Source organism: Dipodomys spectabilis, unplaced genomic scaffold (genome assembly GCF_019054845.1).
Source record: "Dipodomys spectabilis isolate Male_0828 unplaced genomic scaffold, ASM1905484v1 ptg000054l, whole genome shotgun sequence".
Taxonomy (NCBI): domain Eukaryota; kingdom Metazoa; phylum Chordata; class Mammalia; order Rodentia; family Heteromyidae; genus Dipodomys; species Dipodomys spectabilis.
This window is the reverse complement of record NW_024870731.1, coordinates 4,789,847-4,815,128: the sequence shown is the minus strand read 5'-3', so window position 1 is coordinate 4,815,128 and position 25,282 is coordinate 4,789,847. Positions and strand designations below refer to the sequence as shown.

Here is a 25,282-nt window from a genome sequence, read left to right as displayed (position 1 = left end):
TAAGTAAAAATGGAGGGCACTAATCTACAGTATTTTAATGTAATAACTCCCTTAATACTCACAATAACCTGATTAGGGAGCATTTATTATTCTCCTCGTATTACAACCAAGAACCAAGGCTTGTGCAATTAAATAATGTGATCAGCTCAAGTGGTAATGGAGTCATGGAGCTGTTTGGGTTAGAAATTTTTAAGTTGTGTGATTTGCTCTATATGGGTTAAACAGTACATTTTGTACTCTTAAATTCCCTTACTTTTTTCCCCCTCAAATGGAAATTTCCCCTTCTACATGCAATCTACCGGTCTCATCTTTACCTCTTACAGGAAGTCGATCCCAGGCAGGGTCATCCTTGTCTCTTCACCTCTGCTCTGTCTACCTCAGGGGCAGATTGAACAGTGTGCTCTGCAGAATCTGGCGAGAAGAAGTTTTCTGAGATAAAATGATGCTATACAGTCACATTAAAAAATCGTAATCTTGTAGATGCGTAGTTCAGTTCCTTCAAACAAAAGAACCTATGAATCCTAATTTCCCCTTTCCTCTGCTGTTTCCTACATTTCAGTCATTTGGATTTATTTTCATGGCATTACCTGGTACTTACTATTTTTCTATATGCTGACTTAAGTTTTTATTTAGCTTCAATGAAATTATTTAAATGGAAAACTTGCATAAAAAATTGTAATAAGCCTTTGTCACCAGCCATTGTAGAAGTAACTGCTAGGGCAACAAGTGTTAAATTCTAGCTGTTTGTTTGTTTGTTTGTGTTTTGGCTTGCTAAAGGCTCTTTGCTGGAGGCCTGCCCCTTTGCCTTTGGAGGGATGTCTGAGAGGTAGTTTTATTGGTTAGGTTAGCCTGTTTTGGAACCTCACAGTTTAACCTGTGACTCTCACAAAACCTGCTGAGACTTTACAAATGAAACTCCAGGGCAATGTTCAATCTGTATCTGCCCTCAAGCTAGCTTCGCCACACCTGGCCTGTTTGGTTGATGCCAGAAGAGAAGGTTGAAAAATGCACCCTGATTCTGTCTGCTTTAGCTTGGGAGGAACACAGGTATCTTAGCTGGAACCAGTTCATGGCCTCAATCTAACAACAAGGGAGGTTTGGAAACAAAGGAAGAGGCAACAATGCTTGATAGGAAATGGACTCATGACTTTGCTCATGTAACTGTAACCCCTCTGTACAGTATTTTTACAACAAAAACTTAAAAAAAATAAAATTGAACATGTGGGTATTTGGGTGAATATAACCTTATATACTTAACTGATTTTTTAAATTTTTTTAATTTTTATTTATTTTTTATTGTGAAAATACTGTACAGAGGGGTTACAATTATATGGGCAAAATAATGAGTACATTTCTCATCAAGCATTGTAGCCTCCTCCTTTGTTTCCCCTTCCCATCCCTTCCCATCCTCCCCCTTAACTGATTTTTTTTCCTCAGCAAAAGAACTGAAAGTATGTTGTAAAGATGTATGTAATTTAATACTGGTCTTTAATTCTGTTGCCATTGTCTCTCATGTCCTGTTTGCAGAAAACTCTCCTTAGCAGGTCCTAGTACCCAAGTACTGACTAAAGGGTAATCAAGGAAGGTAATTTAGGTGCAGAGAAACTTTCTGGAACAAATTTGTTTTGTAAACAACAAAAACAAACTTAAAAAAGTTTCCTTAATTCAGTTTAAAAACACATAGTACTGTGTTTAATTGCATAATAAGATTACTTTATATTTAGCTTTTTAAGACTGTGTAGATTGGTTTATGGGCATAGGTTGTTATAGCTTCTTGGCTAACAGTCTGATGCATATAGGAAATTTGTTCTTGAGTTGCCTTGGTTGGCTCTGCAGCTGCAGACCCTGACTTGATGATTGATAGTTTATTTACAAGGTGAATTTCATCAATACCAGTGGTAAAACTGGAACTAGGAGGCAGTTGGTAAAGGGTGAGTCATTAAGCCACTCACCTTGGGGAAAATGCCAGTGTAATTTCCTAGGGAATTCTGGGAGCTAGTATCATATACGATGTAATTATCTTACCCAGGAGGCAAGGGAGCTGGGGTAGTTACATAGTAATGTGTATTAGTCATTGGTTGAATGTTAATCCTGTGAAGAAGTTCCTCAGAACCCAACCTAGTTGAAAGTTGGGTAGGTGTAAAGGGGTGTAGCAATCATATCTCATATACCATTATTGCCTGATAGGCAATCTCATTGATTTTCTGGCCAGTAGACACCAAGATGGGCCCAATGCTTCCTGATCTTCATGATTCTATATTAGCCTCTCTCACTTTGAATCACAATGGCCCTTCCTGGCAGAAATGGTGAGGTATGATCTAGACTTGTCTTCACTTTGGTCTGTTGAGTCCTTTGCACTGGGTGAGCTAGCCATAATATGGAGAGAAGCGGAAGCCTCTAGACAACAGTCAGCACAAACTTGCTAGTCCCTTTGGAACAGAATCCTCCAGCCTTGTTTAGCCTGTAGGGGAAAGCACCCCCAGGGGATGGCAGCTAAATGAGAACCTTCCCCCTCTCCCCCAGAGACCTGCTCAGTGGAGCCCTTCTTCAGTGTACAAACTATGTAAGATAAGAAATAATCATTATTAGTTTAAGCCAGTAAGTTTTGGGGTGACTTAGTATATAGCAATGGGTAACTAATACATTCACTGTATTAGTTTGTTTGAACTCCTACAATAAGTGCCATAGACTAGATGGCTTAAACAACTAGAAATTTATTTTCTTAAAGTCCTTGAATCTCTAAGTCTAAAATAAAGTATCCTTTTTTTGGCAGGGGGGGAGGGGGGGGAGGGTCTGGTTGTGGGCCTGAACTCTGGGCCTGGGTGCTGTCCCTCAGCTCTTCAGCTCAAGGCTAGCGCTCTACCACTTGAGCTACAGCGCCACTTCCAACTTTTTTTCCTGCTTATGTGGTGCTGAGGAATCGAACCCAGGGCCTCATGCATGCAAGGCAAGCACTCTACCACTGAGCCACCTTCTCAGCCCTAAATAAGGTACCCTTATTGTACATTTCTGATGATGGCTCATTTCTTTGTAGATAGCCATTTTCTTACTGTGTCTTCAATAGGCTTTTCTTTTGTGTTTGCAAAAAGAGGTCCCTTCCCTTCCCTTCTTTTCCTTTTGTCAGTCATGGTGCTTGAACTCAGGGCCTGGGCTCTGTCCCTGAGCTTTTGTGCTCAAGGCTAGCACTCTACCACTTTGAGCCACAGGTCCACTTCCTCTCTGTTTCTTCTTACTAAGATATCAATACTATTGGATTGGTGCCTTACCCTTAGGAATTTAGCTAATCTTAACTACCTCCCTAAACTCCCTACTTCCAATATTATATTGGGGGCTAGGGCTTAAGCACACAAATTTAAGGAATAGGGAAGACAGAAGTCAGCCCACAACATTGGATATTTTGTGTGTTAGCAGAGGTCTCCAGCTTATTTTCTCTTCAAGTGAGGGTTGATATACTGAACAAAGATGTGCTTTTGGTGGGAACAGAAAGAAATTCTTAGTGATTTTTCCCCCCAAAGAATAGTTTTCTTGTAATCATTACATTCAGAAGTTCTTAGGGAGGGAAGAGAAGCAACATATAATTTTAGAAGGCACTGCACTGTTTCAGAAGGAAATTGCTGCTCATGATGGGAGGGCTAGCAGCTTCCTGGTGCTAGAAGCTTTGAAGATTGCTCCTCTCCTGTGTTGTCTATAATCTCTGGCCTCCATTCCTGCTGTCTGGATACTCAGACCTTTGTGATTCTTTATGGAGGTATTAGGAGCCCTTTGACCTGTGTTTCAGTGGCCTTTTATTGGACCTCTGTGGGGGGGGTATGTGTTTTCCAGCAGCAGTTATGGGGTCACCCTGGATGCAGGTGGATCCCCCATACCTGTTCATTTAGCTCTATTTTGTGAGGCTATTTTATTTCAGAGCCCTTCTATGGAAATTTTATTCCAGACTGACTTGAAAATATTTTCACTACTGATTCTCTCTGAACAATAGACCAAAGTTCAACATTTGTCTGAAAAGAGGTAAGACAAAAGGAGCCCACTCTGAGCCATCCATGACAGGCTTCTGCAGGCAGCCTGCCTCTGCCAGAATCACCACAGTATCTTCTTTTCCTGAATAAACTAACCTTTTCTATTTATACAAGACTCTCATCTCTACATACCAAGAGTAGTAAGATACAGAACTGACTTTCCAGAAGCAGGCCCTAGGTTTTCCAGAAAGTTGCCACTGTTCATTTCCTGGTTAGGTCAAATGACCTTGTCCCAGGTTCTCTGAGGTATGGGACAAAGCTTCCTCTGAAGCATATAGTTTTCACTGGTTCCACCCAGAAAGCACTTCTTGACTCAAGCTGCTTGGAGCTTTCCTGTCAGACCCATTTGTAGACATGCACTAGGAACTGGCTGTCCTGGGGTGGTTAACATCAGTGTTCCCAAGTATTCCATTGGGCCTACCACTAGGCACATTAAATTATGTTTGCCATCCTGTTGAAGTTGTGGGTGGCCGTGTGACTTGCTCTGGCCAGTGGGATATGGTGGAGGTAATGTGTGACATTCCTGGGAAGAAGCCTCTCCAAGTCCCTGCACTGATCATGCTGCATTGTAATTGTGGTGTTTCAAGCTTCTTGCCGACTTCCAGCTGAAAGCATCCCTTTGAACCAGATTGTCTTCAGATTATCTTTATTTGCTTGTATCATTGATTTCCTGTTGGGATTCTGATTGATTTTGTCATTGTCAAACTATCTGATCATCTAAGCTAATTTAGAAAATAGGGAATTGTAGAAAAAAAGGGAAAATAATAATCTATAGTTTTATAATTAAACATTACTGTTAGAGTATAATAGACTTTGCCAGGAAACCATGCAGACATCCAAGTACAAAGAACAAAGAAAAGTTTTAATGTGGGGAAAGGGGCCAGCAAGACCCCTTCTCACAAAGGAGAAGTGAGAAGTGCTGGCTATTTTCTGAGGTGACCTATATAACCTAGGAGGTCTAGAAGGGGCTAGAAGGGGCTAGGAGGTGGAGACTCTGGTGTGGACTTGAGTGCTAGGAGCTTCATCTTGGTGGACTAGGATTTATGGCTGCTGCCCAAATAGTAGATAAGGGGCCCTGCAGCTGCCCAGACCTGAAGGGACACTCTAAGGGCTTCTTGTTGCCTTATATGGTAGTAGCTGCCCCAGAGAAGTGCTATCCCAAGGTAGAGGGGGATTTGGAGGCTGATTATTTACTGGCTGGTTATTTACTGCCTTTACTACATGGGTCTAGTGTTGCCTGAGAAAGGAGCATGCTAAGCTGTGGAAAGGGGAAGGAGCATGCAAAGCTATGGGAAGGGAGCTCATTGGGCTAACAATTACTTTTAACATGAAATCATTCTTTGCTTTTGGATTTTTTTCTTTACTTGATGGAGATTTTGTTTTAGTTTTGTTGCCATCACTTGGGGTGTATAATTTTAGGTCTTATGAACATTATATTATTCATGTTGTTGTTTACACAGTCTTCCTAAGTATCATTTTAAATTTAAGTAATAATGTAAGAGTTACTCTTTTAAAGCTTATATTCTGCATGAGTAAATATTTCTAGAAGTAGAGGAGGAAATTAAATGAAGAAAATGCATTGAACTGGTATGCACTGCCTCCATAGGAGTTAGAAGCAAATATGATAGAACTATCTAATTCCTGTGGGCTTGACACTGCTAAATATTGATTCTGTGTCTATCCTCTTGAGACTAGTTTGGATTTATTGCCCACATTTAAAAAAATTCTATTTGTCTAATGGAATCTACCTGTTTTAAAAACAATATACACCTACAAAAATTGCTATTTTCCCTGGAGAGAGCTCAGCTTCTACAATTTGGGGAAAATACACTTCTGAAAAACAACACAAAAATATGAGTAGAAAAGAGGAGAGCATATTACTTAATCTAAAAGGTTTAAAATGCCATTTAAATAAGAAACATGCCAGACATTGCATAAGCCAGAAAATAAACATGAGATTATTAGTATTTAAAAATTGGTTTATTTAACTGTCTAGCATGCTTTATAATCTTGCTTCTTTCTTACAGGTTTTAGCTGAATGCTTCTTGATCTGCTGTTCATATGATGATTTTGTAATTTTCTATGGAGAAAACGGAAAGATGAATCATTCCTTTCTGGCAGCGGTTCTCCACATGGCATGCCCAGTGGAATATTTGGGAACTTTGAGAATACTCATGCTCATATGCTCCCTAGGCCAGTTGAGTCAGAGTTGCTGGGACTATGTAGAAGCATTGGTGAGAACCATAGCTCTTAAATAGATGATTTTTTTTTATTATTGATGACTTTGAGAAGAAAGTTCCTTCCACTTTCACCACTAGGATTGCTATACACATTTTTAGGCTTGTTGACAAATTTCTTTTATGCATGAACTATGAGACTTTGGGGCACTTCAAGTTTTCTGTGGAGTAACTAATTTTGTTCGACAATATTAACCAATTTGTAATGGTATCCTCTTTACAAGGCATTTATGTTATTTTTCATTGAGATCAGTGTTCTGTATTAAAAGGATAAGAAATTAAGTGGCCTCAAGAAATGCCATTGAGTGAGGCCACTTTGCCATAGGAACAGCACGAAAAAAACCCCAGGTGAAGTTTAGTGAGTGAGTCTGATTTGGACTGAAAGTAGTATGTGTATGTGTGGGGGCTCTGCTGGGGATATGCCAGTATAAAGGGGGGGTCTGTGTAGGTGGGAAAGTGCTACATTTAGAGGATGGATAGCCTGCTGTCAAGTTAAAGGATCAGCAAACATATAGAAGAAAACACTATGCAGTATTGAGTCTCATGCAAAAGCTTTGTGAATTCTAGCTCTACAAGTATTTCTAAATAATTTCTAAAATTATGTGTGCATTCATGTGGCCCTCTATACCCAAAGAGAATAGATCTACAACTCCACTCTCCTTATACTAGGTCTCTACAATGCCGATGGCCACATGAGTGCCACCTGCTGAGAAGAGGCGGGTGACAGATGGCAAGTTGGGGTGAGATTGCAGTCTTAACCAATTAAGATAAAACATCTTTTCTTGATCTTACAAAAACACATGCCATGTGAACACATGCTGTGTATCTTTGGGAGGGGCTCATACAAGTGAGACACCCACTTTGGCTTTTGCACATGAATGTCTAACTGAATATTTATGTCTTGGCAACATCAAAGCTTGAGAGGGAATGAAAGCATCACCAATGACAAAGTTTCAGCTCAAAGACCTTGGCAGTCTTGACTTTTGTGCCTTTGCTTCCATTATCATTGTATTTGAAATGATTGGTGCTTTTTTTCAGGCAGCAACCTTGTAACCTGCTCAAAAGCATGATATGGAAAATCTCAATTGGAGGTTGCCATTCTGTGTCTATTGTGTACTTGATATGAAACTCCCTTAAGAAACATAGCAAAAGCTGAGCATACGCCAGTCTGATTAAGGTTTTGTTGTCTTCTCATCAGAAAATGAGAATAACCACAGTGTCTTTATACATGCCCATTTAAGAAAGTAAAGTTATTTCACCAGCTCATAATATGGTTCAGATTTATGGCCATTTGGGAGATGTATGGAAGCTCAGCTCACGGGCCATGCTCTTCCTTAAAACTTATTTGAGCTGCTGCTTCGCGTGCCAGCAAATGCCACTGTGTGGCCCCGGTAGTCATAGGCAGTAGACATAGACGTCAAGCCGTCATCCTTGTCCACGGAGGCATGCCCTCGATGGTGACCGTGCCCCCCAGGGGCACGGTCCACAGAAGTTGTCATCGATCTGCAGGGGCGAGTTGATGCAGCCTAGCTCCTTGTTGAGCAGCCAGGGCAACGAGAGTTTGCCCTCCCTCAGGTAGCAGGACTGAATGCACTCCTTGATCTTCTCCTTGATGGCTCTGAGCATGAACAGGCACAGCACAGACTCCTTGGGCGGCTTCACACCGTTCTTCTGGCTCTGTGCAAACCATTCCACACCACTGACAGATTCGCAGGCAGGTTGCTGACTTGTCTTTGTAGGAGTATGAGGGATTCTGGCGCTGCAGGCTGGAGCTGTTGAAGCACAGGGAGGTCACCTGGGCAGGGTTGCCAGGGAAGAGGCACTTGTAGCCACGCTGGCCTGACTGCAGCTGCGCGGGTTCTGGGCAGCCTGGGTGATGGGCTTCACCACACCTACAGGCACGTACATCTGCATGGAGGGCAGGATCTGGGGGCATCCTCAGAAATGTTGACACGGCTTCCAAAAAGGTACAGTCGGCAGCATTATTGGTGCACACCAGTGATAGGGGAAGGAGCCGTTGACACAAGCCAGTCAGGCCTGGTGGATGCTGTAGTCATAGAAGACAAAGTCCACGGACTTGAACTTCTTAAGAAAGGGCATGGTAGGGGAAATATAAAGGAGGGTGTAACAATGCTCAATAGAAAATGGATTCATTACCTTGCTCATATAACTGTAATCCTTCTGTATAGTATCTTTTCAATAAAAAAATAATAGATTAAAAGAACTTGCTTGAAACAAGAATAAAAATAGAATTAAAACTCTGCCTTAAGGACATTGGGCCAGAGCCAGTCTTTCCTTCAGGGCAATTTATTGAATTCTAGTAAGTGCCAGGTTTGGGTCACATGCTGGGAATACAGATGTTTCAGCTACTATTGCTTAGCAACAACACAGTCTAAACCATCCTGGCAAACCCCAACATTTTGCCATGCTCAGGGATTCTGGGATCAGGGATTTAGATTTGAAAGGATTGGATTGTGAATACCTGGGAAGAGGGAAACTGGAGATAACTATTTGGATTGGGTAGGGAATCACCTAGGGACAGCTTCACTCATGTGTGTATATGAGGACCTAAACTGGGAACCTCACCATATATTCTCTTTGTGTAGGACAGTTTTGGCTTCCTATAATGGAACAGTTGGATTTCAAGAACAAGACTCCTAAGAGAACAATGAAGAATATATGGCATTTGCAGACCTAGCTTCACTCAGTATCATTTCCTCTCCAATGATTTAGCCAGCAAAGGTCTATCCCAATTCAAGATGGTAGAGTGGAAAAGATTAAAAAATAACATGTAAATAGGAAATATTTCCATAGCCAGTTTGAAGACTACTGCCTGTCTCAGAAGGTTCCACATTCTGCCTTCATGGACCTTATAACCTAGTGGAGAAGATGGTCATTCTTTAAATTAAATAAGCATCTATCGAATTTGTAGTATGCCAGGTTTTGCTCTGATGATTCAGAGATAAATAAGACAGATATACTCCGTGACTCTGGAGCTTGCCTGTTGGTGGCAGAAACAGACAATAAACAAGTATGTAATATATAGTATAATGTTAGGTAACAAGTTATATAAAGGAAAATAAATGGAATGAAGGGATAGAAAATGGTAGACAGTGCTATTATTTGAGATAGAGCTGTTGAAAACCTCACTCACTGGAGACATTGTAGGAGAGTGAGAAATAGTCATGCCATGTTTAAGAAGTGATCAGAAGGACAGTGCAACTGGAACAGAATTAAAAGCAGTTGAAAATGAGGTTCAAGGAACAGCAGGGAGTCAGATGATATAGGGCCACACAACGTCTTGTAGTGATGACTTTGTATTTGATATGGAATGCATGTAATAGTCAGCTTTTGCTTGGTTATTCTGTAGTAATGATCAAATCTGAGCTATACAATAACTAATTGTGACAAGTAGTGTGAAGGAAAATCTCATGGAATGGCTCCAGTTCAAACATCTGAGTCTGAACTTATGTAGTTGTGCCTTTCGTGACTTTTTTATTTATTTGGTTGTGAGGCTTGAACTCAGGGCCTGGGTGCTGTCCCTGAGCTCATTAGCTCAAGGCTAGTACTCTATCACTTTGAGCCACAGTACCACTTTTGGTTTTCTGGTGGTTAATTGGAAAGCAGAGTCTCACAGACATTGTTGCCCATTTTGGCTTTGAATCATGATCCTCAGATCTCAGCCTCCTGAGTAGCTACAATTACAGGGGAGAGCTACCTGGAGCACCAGGCTCATGAATTACCTATTCTCTATTCCATATGCCTTCTACACCAGAGTCTGAGCTGAAGGCTCCCCCCCCCCCCCCAAGAGGTCAGCATCTTTGTGGCAGAAGAAGCTATGGTGCAATCCATGATAGCTCATAAAGCTATGGTGAAATCCACTATGGCTTGTAAAACTACAGCTCAGAAGTACACATGGTACTTCTCACATTTTATTGGCCCAAATGTGTCATCTGGCTAAGCTTTATGTCAGTTGGCTCAGAGTAATAATACCTCAGCAGTCATAAACAAGCAATACACTCTAACCTGAGAGCTAGTGGAGAAATTTTAATGGAAAATGACATGATCTAATTTGTGTTTACAGAAGTTCTCCTGAAGGAATAAATGTAACACTGCAGCAGGAAGGAGATGGCCATGGTTGCTGGGGTTTCCTGATTGGTAGATAAGCAAGGACCTCCACATTGAGGAGGTATTAGTATAACCCTGCCTCCAGCAGATCAAATGCAGTGTCAGGTGCTATAAATAAACTTGACTCCTGCCCATACAGACATACAGTTCTCTTTAGGGACCTGCCTAGGGAAGAGCTGGTTTTAGTGTGGTTGGTTCCTAGGGCTCAGCCCAGGGGCTGCAGAGCACATAGAAGGTGCCTAAAAATATCAGCAAGGTGATGGCCCCTTGGGTGAGACAGCCTAAGAGCAGATGTTGAGGAGACAATACTGGCAGAGGCATCTGTACTTGCCGAGGCTCTCAGGTGAGACACATGTTAGTTTCCCCATACCTTGGGAAGTGGGCACTTTGATGTTGTAGTTTTGAGATTGGAGTCTCTTATGATAAGACTGAACCTAAACTTCTGGCTGCAAACAGTCTTCCTGCTTCAGCCTTTTTAGTTTCTGAAACTGAGATGTTTACTGTCAAGCATGCCTAGTATTTTATGACAAAGGAGCAGAAAGGAATGGTTTGGTGTGTCCTTCCTCACTATACAAAGGACTGCCCCTTTCTGAGCAGGACACACCTCAGTGGAGCCTAAGCCCCACCATTTTCAGGGTATGCAGTTTCCAACAAGAGAGTTTTCTGACATAAATGCCTCTCAAAGTCCTTTTGTGAATCTAGTGTGATACAATATTGCAAAGAGTTACACAGAGATGGAACACAGAAAGGGCTTAAGCTATATTGCTCATCTCTTTTATTGCTGCTTTCATCCTTGTGATACAGAGAGAGGAAGCCACAAAATCTAGGGCTTGTCTCAACTCTGCTTCCTAAGCAGCTAGGTAAACTTGGGCCAAATGCTCAATTTCTCTGAATCTCATGAATGAGCTCATCTTTAAATGGGGTTTCAAATAGTGTTTGGGAGATCCATTTTTTTTGTGTGTATGAATGTCCACACTAAATGTTGACTCCAATTATTTAACCAATTATGTAACCCCCTTCTCCAATTTTTCTTCCTTGTGAGTTAGATGGTACTGCTCCTGGCCCTGACTTCTGCTCCTGTGTGGTACAAGGGTAGGTGAAGAAGACTCAGCAGGGCAGCAGGCTTAGAAACAGTTCTCTGTGTGTGTGTGGTTGGAAGACAGCTTCATTCTTCAGCTTAGGTGCTTCTTGGCAGCATGCATTGATTGAAGAAGGAAGAAGCTTCCAACATCTGAGGAAGCAGAGGTGATTTTGTGTCCACAAGCCCTCTGTCCTGGGTCATAATCTTGTCAAATGATAGATGATGCCCTCTTGGGGTGGTGGAAAGGTGACCGTGTGATTACCAAAAATATATGGCACCTCCAGTGGTGTGACGAAGTATGTGACCCAGAAAATGGAAAAAAGGAGTCACAAAGGTAGGGAGGAGAGTAAACACTGTGCATACTGGAAAACTGATCCAGAATGACTGCAGCTGAGCTCCTTGTTGTTCAGAACCAGAAGCTAGACAGGGGCTTCTGTGGAGACCCTGAAAAGTATGCTGTGGATCCATTCAGAGCTGGCTGCCTTTCCTTTCTGATAGTCTCAGCATTTTGGATGGGAGATCTGAGGTTGGGGATTTTACTGTGATTGGCTTACCTTCCCCAGATTGGTACTCTGGTCCTGTAAACCTTACAAAGTCCGGTACATCCTTCTACCCATTTAATCTCCTGTGGTCGACAGCTTTAATTTATAATGCTGATTGTTGCGTGCTATTAATCTTAAGCCACACATTGCAAGTTATTAGCTGCTCACCTTGAAATCTTGTGAATAGACAAGAAAATTACCCTATTGCTCAGAGCCCCTTATTAACTGAATATGTGGTAGAAGAATATAGAAGAATGTCATTCACTTGGGGGTAGTTTATTTCCCCTTTTATTTTTAATTTACCCCTGGATGTTCATTTAATTAAAGTATTTAAATTTGGCAATTTGATAGAAGTTTGGACTTCTTTCCCTGTTCCTTTAAGCACAGGCACCTTAGTTAAAAAGTTGTTAATGATGACATTGCCTCTGTGGTGCTTAATTTATACATGATGAATTTCAAAGAATTCCTTGCATTTATCAGGTAATTTTATGAACATTTTAAGCAAATTTTATTGGCCCTTCCATGGCAATTTTGTGTGTATTTTCCTTAGTGCAGAGATGAAGATTGCTGACTTAATGGTCTGAAAAATTATGACATCTTTACATTTAACTCATGGTAGATTTTAGATCATTTCTTCTCTCAAAGATATTCTGATGAAACTTCATATATTGAAAGATTTTATGAGGTATAATATTACCTGCATTAAAGTTTTCTTGAAGAAGAAAAAAGTCCAGTGAGACTTTGTGTGAAAAAGATTATGATGCAGTCTGCAGGAGTTAGGGTGAATTTCTCTCACTCCCTACATAGAGTAAGATTTTTCAGCTTGTGCAGTTTGTTCTGGTTCCTCTGTCTTACACCTAATCCTATATGCCTTGTATTCTTACTGAGTTATTTAATTATTTCATCAAGCTACTGAGGCAGCTATGTTTCCCATACGGTTGTAAGCTTTCCCAATATGTTTTGAGGTCCCCAGAACAGACCTATGGTAGATTGTTCTTGGTAAAGCTGTGCTAAATGGAAAAACACATGATTTTCTGGGCCTAGGAAAGTCTTAACTGGACCTGATGCCCTCTAACTCTGATTAATGCCATGTCCAGCCTTTTGCTGTTCCTGTCTTCAAGACAGCATCTTCTAGGGGATTCTTTATACCCTTATGCCATTTGTCATTATCATACTTAGCAGGGGTTATGATAGGGCTGTGCATTGACTAAGCTCAGGATCGGAAGAGACAGTGCTATCAAGTCAGCTGGCTTTAGAGGAGCTTTGATGAGCTGAGGAGAATCTCATTCAGCTTTGTTCTCTGGCTTAGTGGGGAATCAAGTTTTAGATGGCCCATGGGTTCACCAGAGATCTTGCTTACTTCCTTCATCCTTGGGGTGGGTAGGAATGGAAACACAGTGTAGTTAAGGTGGACAGAACTATTTCATGGGAGTTGAGGTCTTCTTACTCTCAGAGGCTCAGACAGAAGGGAAGTGAAGCTCATTTGTTATGACTGTTGTAGGAGGCTTCATATCAAGATAGTCTGGGGATGTGTGCTAAGGAACTTAAAAGGTCCCCATTAGATTTTAATCTGCTTGCTCAAGTCTTGCCTAGTTAGGGATGAGTACTGTGTGTACAGATTGTTTGCTTTTGCTTGTCTCTTTTGTAAGCTGTAGTTACTTTTTATTGTCTCTTCCCATTTTTCCCTCTAAGCCTTTTTTTGTTTTCTTTTTGTGCTGGTCCTGAGGCTTGAACTTAGGACCTGAGGCTGTCTCTTAGCTTTTGTTCTAAAGGCAAGCTCTCTACCACTTGAGCCACAGCTCCATTTCCAGCTTTTGTGGTGGTTAATTGGAGATAAAGAGTCTCAGCCTTTCCTGCCTGGGCTGTCTTCAAATTGTGGTCCTCACATCTCAGCCTCCTGAGTAGCTAGGTTTATAGGCATGAGGCACTAGTGCCAGGCTTAATACATTAATTTTTAACCTTAGAAAATTCTTTAGGTTAAAGTGATGATATCTAAACTTTTCTTTCTGCTCTGATTTTTAATTTTTATTTCCCTTTCCCTACTTTCCTATGTTTTTCTTGTTGGTGAGCCCTTCTGTTGAATTAATAGGATGTTATATTTTATTCCTTGGGATCAAAAGACAAACCAGGGTTTGCTAAGGGGAAAGAAGACAATGAAGTTAGTGGGAGCCTCCTGAACAGATTCTGGGACACTAGGTTTCCTATAATTACTTGTGGAATGACTGAACTTATAACTTCCATTCACTTGTGCTAACATGATTTCATGTATTGCTGATTGCAGTTTATATTTTATTAGTAAATGAAAAATTATCCTTTGAATTTTCTTCCAGATTGAGGTGCTTATATCTTAAATTATGCAGATTAGTGACCAGTCTAGCAGTGATGTTGAATGAAGTGGGTGATGTGATGGTTAGTTTGTTCTTTGTTTTAAACAGAGAGCTTTGGAGAGCAAGTGTCCTCACCTCACATGATGCCAAGCTGCTGAAGAGCTACCTATGAACCTTGGCTTAATTCTATTTACCGTCCAAATGAGATTCTAGGAGTATTTGCCAAGGTCTACAGCCTGTTCAGTATGCCTGCCCGTGTGTTACTGTGGCTGGCGCAGGAGCCCACAGCCAGGCAGACTATACTTTTAGAGCAGGATTGTTAACTCTGTGGAGTTAGTTTATGCAAATGAATTCACAGATTGATGCAAATGAGAGATTACTGGAAGGCCTCTTCAGGTGGTCTGGGCTAGAGCTTTGCTCCACTGAATCAGAAGTCCATAGCTAAGCAGAGCAGGCTTGCAGGGCTTCACCAATCTTAATATTCAATGCCAGGAAAGATGATGTATGAGTGCTGCTGCATCCCAAGTGTTTGATTTTGAGCTCTACTGTCCTGCCCAGAAGCTCTTCTATGTCCTGGCTTGAAATTCTCTAGGTTGTCCTGTTTTATCCTTCCTTATAGTATGTATTGTATGATGTCAAGGATGGGAAGATTAAACTACAAGTTTCAGGATGATTAGGAGCATGAAATGTGTTGTCAAAATCATCAGAAGAGGTATAAGGGAAGTGTTCAAGGTTAGAGCAAAGAATGTGAGTCAGAGATGAATGTGATCTTGACAGCAGTCAGTCTTTATTACAGAAAACCTTAAGAGGGCCTCGGTAGGAGAGAGAGATGGGGAGGGAGAAGGAGAGGGAGAACCACAGACTTTGGGTAGATTTAAGGGGATGAACACAGGGGAAAGATGAGGCTGTTGGGGAAAGCTAGGGCTATTGCTGATTAGTTTCTGGGAGTCATCAGTCACAGGAAACTGAAACTTAGCTCACACTGTGATGACAGAAGTCCTGTGATGAAGAAAGTCCTGATTGGGCCTAGGACAGTGAAGCCTAATGGCAAAGATTATTTCCTTGTTCCCATCAAGGGGTGTTGCTTATTATGAGTCCTTGTGAGCTTTGGTATGTTGTGACAAGGGAAGCCCCTGGTGCCTTTGGGCTTATAAACATAAAACTGAAAAAATTAGCAGAAAAACAAAATAGCAGTTCTTCAAATTTTTGCAAAAGTATCAAAACTGAAATTGATGCAGTGTATATAGATTCTAGAATCTGTAAAGAAAATAATAGCCAGGACAATTTTTTAAATTTAATTTTATTGTGAAGGTGATGTGCAGAGGGGTTACAGTTACATAAGTAAGGCGATGAGAACATTTCTTGTCCAACAGTGTTACCCCCCTCTCATTTTCTCCCATTTTCCCTCCCCCAAGCCCCCCAACAAGCATAAGAGACAAAACAAATAAGAAAATCAAACCCCCCAGGTTGTAAAATCATTTCCAATGTCTTGTGAGTATTGCTCTTGCATTGGTCAGCCTTTGTCCTTTGTCTCACCATTTTGTTATTCCCCTTTCCTTTCCCAAACCAGTTAAATGTATATACTAGACACAGGGTACCCAAATAAAAAACAGTGACAACAGGGAGTAAACCAAAGGGGAAGAAATGAAAGAAAAAATAAATCATTTCACCAGTACATTAAAAAAAAACCCCTCTTGTTTCAATATCTTGGAGTTCATTTTGATTAGCATCATTTTACATGGTCATATATACATAGTTACTGAGCTATTGTGATCCTCTGCTAGGACTATCCTAGACGTATACTAATTATTACAAATGAGGAAAACTATGGAGCTTCTATGTTTCTTTGGGTCTGATTTACTTCACTTAATAGGAATTTTTTTTCCCAAGTCTTTCCATTTCCTTCTGAATGGGGTGATGTCATTCTTTCTGATGGAAGTATAGAATTCCATTGTGTGTATAGACCACATTTTCTTGATCCATTCATCTACTGAGGGGCATCTGGGTTAGTTCCATATGTTAACTATGGTAAGTAATGCTGCAATAAACATAGTTGTGCTGGTAGTTTTAGTGCGGCCTTGTTTGTTATCATTTGGTTAAATGCCCAGGAGTGGGATTGCTAGATCATAGGTGTGCTCTATATGTAGTCTTTTTTTTTTTTTTAACATTATAGGAAAGGCGAGTGGCAGCAACAACAGGTATTGTGCAGACCTGAGCTGTCAAAGTCTCTCCAAGTTGTTCTTGCATGCAGTTGGAGATCTCATGGCCACAATCAGCCACAGCCCTTGGAAACATGGTGTATATATAGTCTTTTGAGGAACCTCCATACTACTTTTCAGAGTGGTTGAAGTAGCTTACATTTCTACCAACATTGTAGTGACATTCACTTTGGGCCACTTCTCTGCCAGCATCTGTTATTATTTGTTTTCTTGATAATGACGATTCTAACTTAGGGGTGAGGTGGATTCTCAATGTAATTTTGATTCACATTTCTTTTATGACCAGAGATGTTGAGCATTTCTTTATGTGTCTATTAGCTATTCTTATTTCTTCTCCAGAAAAATCTCTTTTTAATTCTTTAGCCCACTTATTAAAGGGGTGGTTGTTTCTTTGAGGATTTGTTATTGAACGGGTTATTTTTTGTACTTTTTTTTGTAAAAATGCTGTACAGAGGGGCTACAGTTACATGAGCAAGGTAATGAGTACATTTCCTATTGAGGTGGTTAATTTTTGAGCTCTAGGTATATTTTTGATATGAGGTCCTTGTCTGTTGTATAGCTAGTGAAGATCTCCCAATATGTGGGTTTTCCATTTATTTTGCTAACCGTGTCTTTGCCATGTAGAGGCTCTTCAGTGTAATGTAATACCATTTATTCAGCCTTTTTTTGACTTGTGTTTCTGGATCTTTATGTAGGAAGGTTCATCCTGTGCCAAGAAGCCCTAGAGTTTCCCTTATCCCTACCTAGTATTTTTAGGGTATCTGCTCTTACCTCAATGTTTTTTTTTATCCATGTGGAGCTGATTCTGGTGTAGGACCTAACTTGAGTTTTCTACACATGTATAGCCAATTCTGCCAGCACCATTTGTTGAAGAGGCTGTCTTTCTTCCATCCTGTTTGTTTTTGTTGTTGGCTCCCTTATCAAAGATTAGGTAGCCATAAGTCTGAGGGTTCATTTCTGGTTCTTCAGTTCTATTCCATTGGTCCTCAGGCCTGTTCATGTGCCAGTAGGAAGCTGTTTTTATAAGTACGGCTTTATAATAGACTTTTAAGTTTGGTATTGATATTCTTCTAGAACTGTTTTTCCTGCTAATGATTGTATTTGCTATTCTGGATTTGGTATTATTCCACATAAATTTTTAGATTACGTCTTCTATTTCACTCAAGAAAGTTTTTGGGATACTGGTGGGTATCACATTGAATTTGTAGATAGCCTTTGGCAGCATTCCATTTTCACAATGTTAATCCTCCCAATCCAGGAGCCATGGAGGTTATTCTACTTCCTTAAATCTGCTTTAATTTCCTTTTTCAGGTTTTTAAAGTTTTCATTGTAGAAGTAATTCTCTTCTTTGGTTAATTCCTAGGTTTTTTTGGGGGGGTATTACAAAAGGAGTTGCTTTTCTGATTTCGGCCTCATTCATCTTGTTGTTGGCATACAGAAAAGCTACTGATTTTTTGTTGGTTAATTCTATACCTTGCTACTTTGCCAAAGTTTTGGATAAGCCTAAGTAACTGGGAGTGGAGTCTAAGGAGTTCAGTGATGTCAACTGCAAAGAGGGAGAGTTTTTCTTCTTCTTTCCCTTTTTGGATCCCCTATATGTTTGTCTCTTGCCTTATTGCTCTGGCTAGGATTTCCAGTTGAAGAGGAGTGTAGAGAGTGGACATCCTTGTCTTGTTCCTGATTTTAGGGGAAATGATTTTAACTTTTCACCATTAAGTACAGTGCTAGCTGTAGGTTTGTCATATACAGCCTTTATTATATTGACATATATATATATATATATGTATATATATATATATATATATATATATATATTCCATGGATTCCTTCCAGAAGTTTTATTATAAAACGGTGTTGGCTAAAGCAGAACTTAGGAAGTAGAAAAACCTCCCATGCTCCTGGATCAACATCGTGAAAATGGTAATACTTCCAAAAGCTACCTACTAATTTAGTGTAATACCTATCAATATTACAACCTCATTCTTCAAGGAAATAGAAGAAGCAACCCCAAAATTCACATGGAACAAAAAATGACCCCGAATAGCAAAAAAAATCCTTAGCAGAAAGAACAGTGCTGGAGGGATATCAATAACGAATTTCAAACTCTACTACGAAGCCATAGTAATCAAAACAGCTTGGTACTGGCACAAGAATAGACCTGAGCACCAATGGAATAGAACTGAAGACCCAGAAATGAACACACATACCTATAGCCACCTAATCTTCGATAAGGAGCTAAAAAATATAGAATGGAAGAAAGCCTCTTAAGTAAATGGTGCTGGCAAAATGGTTAAACACCTGTAGAAAACCAAAGCTAGATCCTTATATATCACCCTGCACCAGAATCAACTCCAAATGGAACAAAGTCCTCAAAGTCAAAGCAGACACCCTGAAAACATTACAGGAAGGAATAGGAGAAACTCTAGGGCTCCTTGGCATAGGCCAGAATTTTCTTAATAGAGACCCGGAAACACAACAAATCAAAGAAAGGTTGGACAAATGGGATTGCATTAAGCTATAGAGCTTCTACATGGCAAAGGACATAGCTAGCAAGATCAATAGAAAGCCCATGGATTGGGAGAAGATCTTCACTAGCCATACAACAGTCAAGAGTTTCATATCTAAAATATACTTAGAACACAAAATTAAATTCCCCCAACAACAAATCCTCAAAGAAACAACTGTCTGATAAATAAATGGGCTAAAGACTTAAAGAAAACTTCTCTGAAGAGGAAATAAGAATGGCCAACAGACACATGAAGAAATGGTCAACTTCTCTAGCCATAAAAGAAATGAAAATCAAAACAACACTGAGATTCCACCTCACCCCAGTTAGAATGGTTGTAATCAGGCAATCTAATAACAACAGATGCTAAGGGAATGTGGGCAGAATGGAACCCTACTGCACTGTTGGTGGGAATGTAAACTTGTTCAACCACTTTGGAAAGAAGTATGGAGGTTCCTCAAAAGACTCCACATAGAGCTCTCCTATGACCCAGCAATCCTACTTTTGGGCATTTACTCAAAGGATCACAAACAAGGGTATACTAAAGCCACTAACACAACTATGTTTATTGCAGCATTATTTACCATAGCTAAGATATGGAACCAACCCAGATGTTATGTATAGGCATAGAATATATATTGGCACAGAATTCCTATATGTGTGTGTGTGTGTGTGTGTGTGTGTGTGTGTGTGTGTATGAAAAAAGGTGAACACCCAGAAAAGTACAGGTAGTGAAGAAAGAAAAGGAAAAAAACCTAAGAACTTACACAAAGACAGAAAATCCTGTTTCATATATATATATATATATATGAAACTTCCCATATATATATATATATATATATATATATATATATATATAAGAAACTTCCCATATACATATATATATATGAATTCTATGCCTCCAGAAAGATGTCAGAAAGAATGACATCACCCCATTTGTTAGTAAATGGAAAGACTAGGAAAAAATTATAAGTGAAGTAAGCCAGTCCCAAAGAAACATAGGTCCCATGGTTTCCCTTATTTGCAGTAACTAGTATATGTCTGGGACAATCAGAAAACGTCAAAAGCTATGTACATATGACCATATAAGATGATGTTAAGTGAAATGAACCCCAGGACAGGGACACAAGTGGATTTTTTCTTTTTTGCTATTGTTTTTAACGTACTTATAATGTACTATGTGATTTTTTTTGTTTTCTTTTGCATGTTCTCCCCCCATGGTATAACCCCTGTTTTCACTGTATTTGATTCCAGGGTCCTGCATCTTGTATCTACACTTTTCTAATTTGCGGAGGGGAAGGGAAAAAACAAATGCTTAAATAGGGATACAGGTTGATCCATTGAAACAATGAGATGTACAAAACACTATGTTGAAAACTAACTTTACAACTTGTGGGGCAGAGGGAGGAGTTGGGAAGGTGGGGAGGGAAGGGATGGTAGGGGAAAAACAAAGAAGGAGGTAACAATGCTTGATAGGAAATGTACTCTTTACTCATGTAACTGTAACCCCCTCTGTACACTATTTTTACAATAAAAGACATATTAAGAAAAGAAGAATCAATTTTCTAAGGAGCAAGAGATGTGGCTGAAAATAAGCCAGTCCACAGATAGGCACTGGGGTAGTTTTTACACAGTGAGAGGCTGACCAGGACCATTTGTCCCAGGCTATCTTGAGGTAAGATATTTTCATATAAGACTAAATAGGAGCAGAAATTTGCCAGTTCCTACTATAAAATAGATTAATGAGTGAAATTCAAAGCACAAATGAAAATTAGGCAATGTATATAATTAAAATATTCCTGATTCAGATAAGTCTTAATAAACAAATTTTGAGCCACTCAGACTCAATTTGGAATAGTAAGTGCTTGCTGCTGTGGTACTCTTCTGTAGTGATAATTTGACTTAAGAAAGCTAAGAAATCTTCCCTCCCTCTTACCGTCCCTCTCTCCTTTTCTTCCTTCTTCCCTTCCTTTCTCCCTCCCTCCCTCCCTGTCCAACAATATCCACCAAGGGTGGATCAGTCTTGTATTTTTTAAACCAATTTCATCCAGTAAAAACTTTTTATGTGAAGTTCAGCAAGTGTGTATTTTAAAGCTTCTATTTCTTTTAAAGAAACCAATTTTTTTTTTATCAGACTCAAAAGTTAGCTGGACAGATGAGTAGATTTTAGGCTTTGTTAGAGGTTAAACTAAAATATATGGATGGAGTAATTTTTCAAAGTAGAAACATTAGATTGAATGAACAGAGGCCTGCTGTTTTGATGGGGTAAACCTAGCCTATGATCTGAAGTCTAACTAGAGGAGGGCCAGGGTCATGGATCTTACAATTCTGGAACAATTGTAGGCACTTTTGTGGAACTGTTTTTTTTTTTTTTGGTCCAGTCGTGGGGCCTGAACTGTGGGCCTGGGCGCTGTCCCTCAGCTCTTCAGCTCAAGACTAGCGCTCTACCACTTGAGCCACAGTGCCACTTCCGGCTTTTTCCGCTTATGTGGTGCTGAGGAATTGAACCCAGGGCCTCATGCATGCAAGGCAAGCGCTCTAGCACTGAGCCACCTTCCCAGCCCTGTGGAACTGTTTTATGAACCTTTTGTTTACATTTTAAAGATGGTAATGCTTTCTTATGAACAGTTAGCATATCATGGAAGCTTAGTAAGAATATGTCTGCCCATTGTAACTTTATTAAGCATTTGCTTTGATATCTGTCACTAGACATTGATTAATTTGAATTGCCAGTGTGATCTTGATCCTTTACTGTGAGAGAAGACCATAAAAGGTGCTTCTATACTGGATGTTCTGAGTGCTCTGGGTACATACCCACAGGCTATGCACTTTGTGGTTGCCATTCTTGGTTGCAGGGCTGACCCCTGGTCCTGCTAGGGCTTACTTGGGAATGCATTGAGAGATGTTCATAAGTCATCCTGATGTGAAAACAAGTCACTGTCCTAGAGCAAAGCAGGTTGCTTATAAGGCTCCACATTACAGATCTGAAATATTTTATGTTCAATGCTATTGAACAAATGTTAGTGAACAATAAAGATTAAGTAAAATGGGCTATCTCTGAAATTTAGGAACACAGATAACTAGGTCTAGTGGCATTTACAAGCAATTCATAGGTTGAAAACTTGAGAGCTTCCAGTCAGAGTTTGGGGGACAGAGTTCCCCCCCAGCCTGGTGGTATGTAGTATCTCTCATTGACTTCAAATTGCTTGACCTTGAAATCTCTGGTCCATGTCTCTTCCTATGTGTGTGTTTGTGTGTTCTTAGCTTTCTATTTCTTCCTCTCCTTCATCCTTCCTTCTGTCTGTCCAATCTCAATCTTCGTTTCTGTCTTTGGGAATCCTTCCTTCTATACTGTATTTCCCTGTCTTGAGACACGGCTAGCATTCTACCACTTGAGCCACAGTGCCACTCCCGGTTTTTTTCTGCTTATGTGGTGCTGAGGAATCGAACCCAGGGCCTCATGCATGCAAGGGAAGAACTCTACTACTGAGCCACCTTCCCAGCCCTCAATGACTCTTATCTCCAATTAACCAGAGATATGCCAGAAGCAGAGGTACAGCTCAATTAGCAAGCACCAGTCTTGAGAGGAATAGCTAAAGGACAGTACCTAGGCACTGACTTCCAGAATATAAAGAAAAAATGAATTTTTTAAAAAAAGATCAAGCACAAGATACATGGCAGGAACAACAACAACAACAACAACCACCCCAAAGCATCATGAAGGGCAGAAAAAAGAAGAAAAACACTAACTGGAAAATCAATATTCCTACTCCTGCCATCACCTTCATCTCTATGTTCAAAAGAAAACTGAAGATTTTTCTTCCAACCAGAATAAAATTCATTATTTCATTGTTATTATAATCCAAACCAAGGGCTGTCACAGGCAAGGAAATACCAACCAAACTCAGATTAAAAACTCATCTCAGTAGCTGTGCTTGGCAGGAGAATGGTCTGCCCAGCAAATCACTGGAAACTTCATGCTCCCCCAGTGAAGGCATCTTCCCTTTGTGCTTATCTTCAGGAAGGACTTCAGGGAGTACCTGACTGGGGATTGATTTTTTTTTAACACAAACAGCTTTGAAAGCAGAAATCTCATTAGTATAGCCTAAAACAGATATAGGTAAAGTATAACCTAGGATAAAATTCCTCTGTTTTCATTTTTTTTGTGTGTGTGAATAAAGTAGTATTGGAACATAAGCATGTCCATCCTTCAGTTACTGTCTGAAGCTGTCAGATACTGTCAGATACTGTCTTGAGCTCTTTTCTTGCTACAAAGAGAGTTGTGAAAAATCAGACTATATACTATCTGATCCATTATGGAAACAACTTGCATACACATAACCTGGAGCAAGGGTTATCTCTTAAGTAACTAACACCAAAGTTATCCCGGCAGCTTGTTAAAAAAATCAAAGTCCAGTGACTGGGAACGTGGCTTTGTGGTAGAGTGCTTGCATAGGATGCATGGAGCTCTAGGTTCTATTCCTCAGTACCACATAAACAGAAAAGCCAGAAGTGACAATGTGGCTCAAGTGGTAGAGTTAGCCTTGAGCAAAAGAAGCTCAGGGACAGTGCCCAGGCCCTGAGTCCAAGTCCTGGGATTGGCAAAAATAATCTAAGTTCAGCAGATTGTGGTTGTACTGTGTTTGCCTAGTATGTACATGGTTTTCAATTGGATTCCCAGAGCCATGAAAAAGAAAGGGAGAAGAAGCAAAGGGAGAGGAAGGAATGAGAAGGGAGGTGAAGAGAGTCAAAATGCAAACATTTTGACTCAGTAGCATTAGAGAGGAGTCCAGCTCTTATAGGTTTACACAGCACACTCAGAGACTCCATAGACTTCAGAGATATCCTTATATTTTAAATTAGCCAATTACCATAGTATTAAAGGACAACTTTCTTTCTTTCTTTCTTTAATAATGAAAGTCTCAAAGCCTCAGCTTCCTGGGCTTTTTTCAGATGAAAATTCTCTGGGGATGAAAAGTGCAAAGGCCAAGCAACACCTGTTCAATCTTTAAGGCTTACCTGTGCTTTGCAAAGATTAATCATTTCCGCTAAAGTTTGCTCAACCATGCTCTCTAATTATTAGCAAGACACTGTTCTCAGAAGGGGAAGACCATTTCTGTTTCCATAACAACTTGGTTCAGCCTTCAATGAAAAGAAAAGAAGCACACTTGATAAAAAGAGGTGAGCAGCCAGCTCTGTGGCTCTGTGCTCTGTGGTGTGTGTGTGTGTGTGTGTGTGTGTGTGTGTGTGTGTGTGTGAGACAGAAAAAGAGAGAGAGAGAGAGAGAGGGAGAGGGAGAGAGAGAGAGGGGAGAGAGAGAGAGAGAGCGCGCCAGGAACAAAAAGAGAAAAAAAAAAGGTTCACAGTAACTCATGACCCTACGCTGCACATTAGCAACCCTTCTGAAAAACCTTTTAATCCCCAAATTACATTATTATTAAACTTTCTTGTGATGGGCTATTTCAATACTAATTGTTGCCTGAATTATGGATGAAACTAATAATAAAACGTAATAATGTGCACTTTAGGGTAGCAAAGGATGCAATTTTTCACCAAAGGACAAAGAGAGGGGAACTCAAATAGTTCCCAGGATGTTCAGCACAAAGAGTTCCAAGGTCAAATAAGTAAGAGGGATTCTGGTTAAACAAATTGAAGAGCTTTCTCCACTGTGACTTCACAAAGCTTTTATCTTAACAGTGAGCTTCTTGCCTCCTCCAGAATGGAGGGCTGCCAGCCCTAAAGAACTTTAGCCACAGAGCTGTTTTCTTTGCACAGAGCAGTAACTGGCCTCTGTGCCCTATGCTAAACTGGTCCTATTTCCCCCCTCCCCCAAAATTCTCCATGTTAAAAGTAGGACAGTCCTAGGTGACAATCTAGGCCAGGTTGTTACCTGACCCTGCCCTCAACACTCTCTGAGAGGCTTTCTTGGAGCATTTGACATTCACATTGGAGTTGATTCTAGCTAGGGAGAAGAAAAGAAAAGTAAAGAAAGAAAAGAAAACTTGCTTTCTCTTTGTAGCCCAAACATCAACCAAAATGCTGAGCACAGTAAACAGGCTCAACAAGTATATTCTGCATAAACAAATTAGTGAGATAAAGAGTAGTAGAGAGGATTGTAGGGGAAAAACAAAAGAGGAGGTAACTGCTCAATAGGAAATGTACTCATTACCCTACTCATGTAACTGTAACCCCTCTGTACAGTATTTTTACAATAAATATATATATA

General features: G+C 40.2%; 1 protein-coding gene and 1 non-coding gene across 2 annotated transcripts in view; one reads left to right on the top strand and one right to left on the bottom strand.

The window, feature by feature from the left end:
* The window catches only part of Cacna2d3 (calcium voltage-gated channel auxiliary subunit alpha2delta 3), a 927,251-nt gene that overhangs the window by 34,528 nt on the left and 867,441 nt on the right, over positions 1–25,282 (top strand). The window lies entirely within an intron of this gene.
* Positions 16,497–16,630, bottom strand: LOC122108273. The gene has a single exon (XR_006147513.1). It is a non-coding gene; the product is annotated as a small nucleolar RNA SNORA44 (small nucleolar RNA).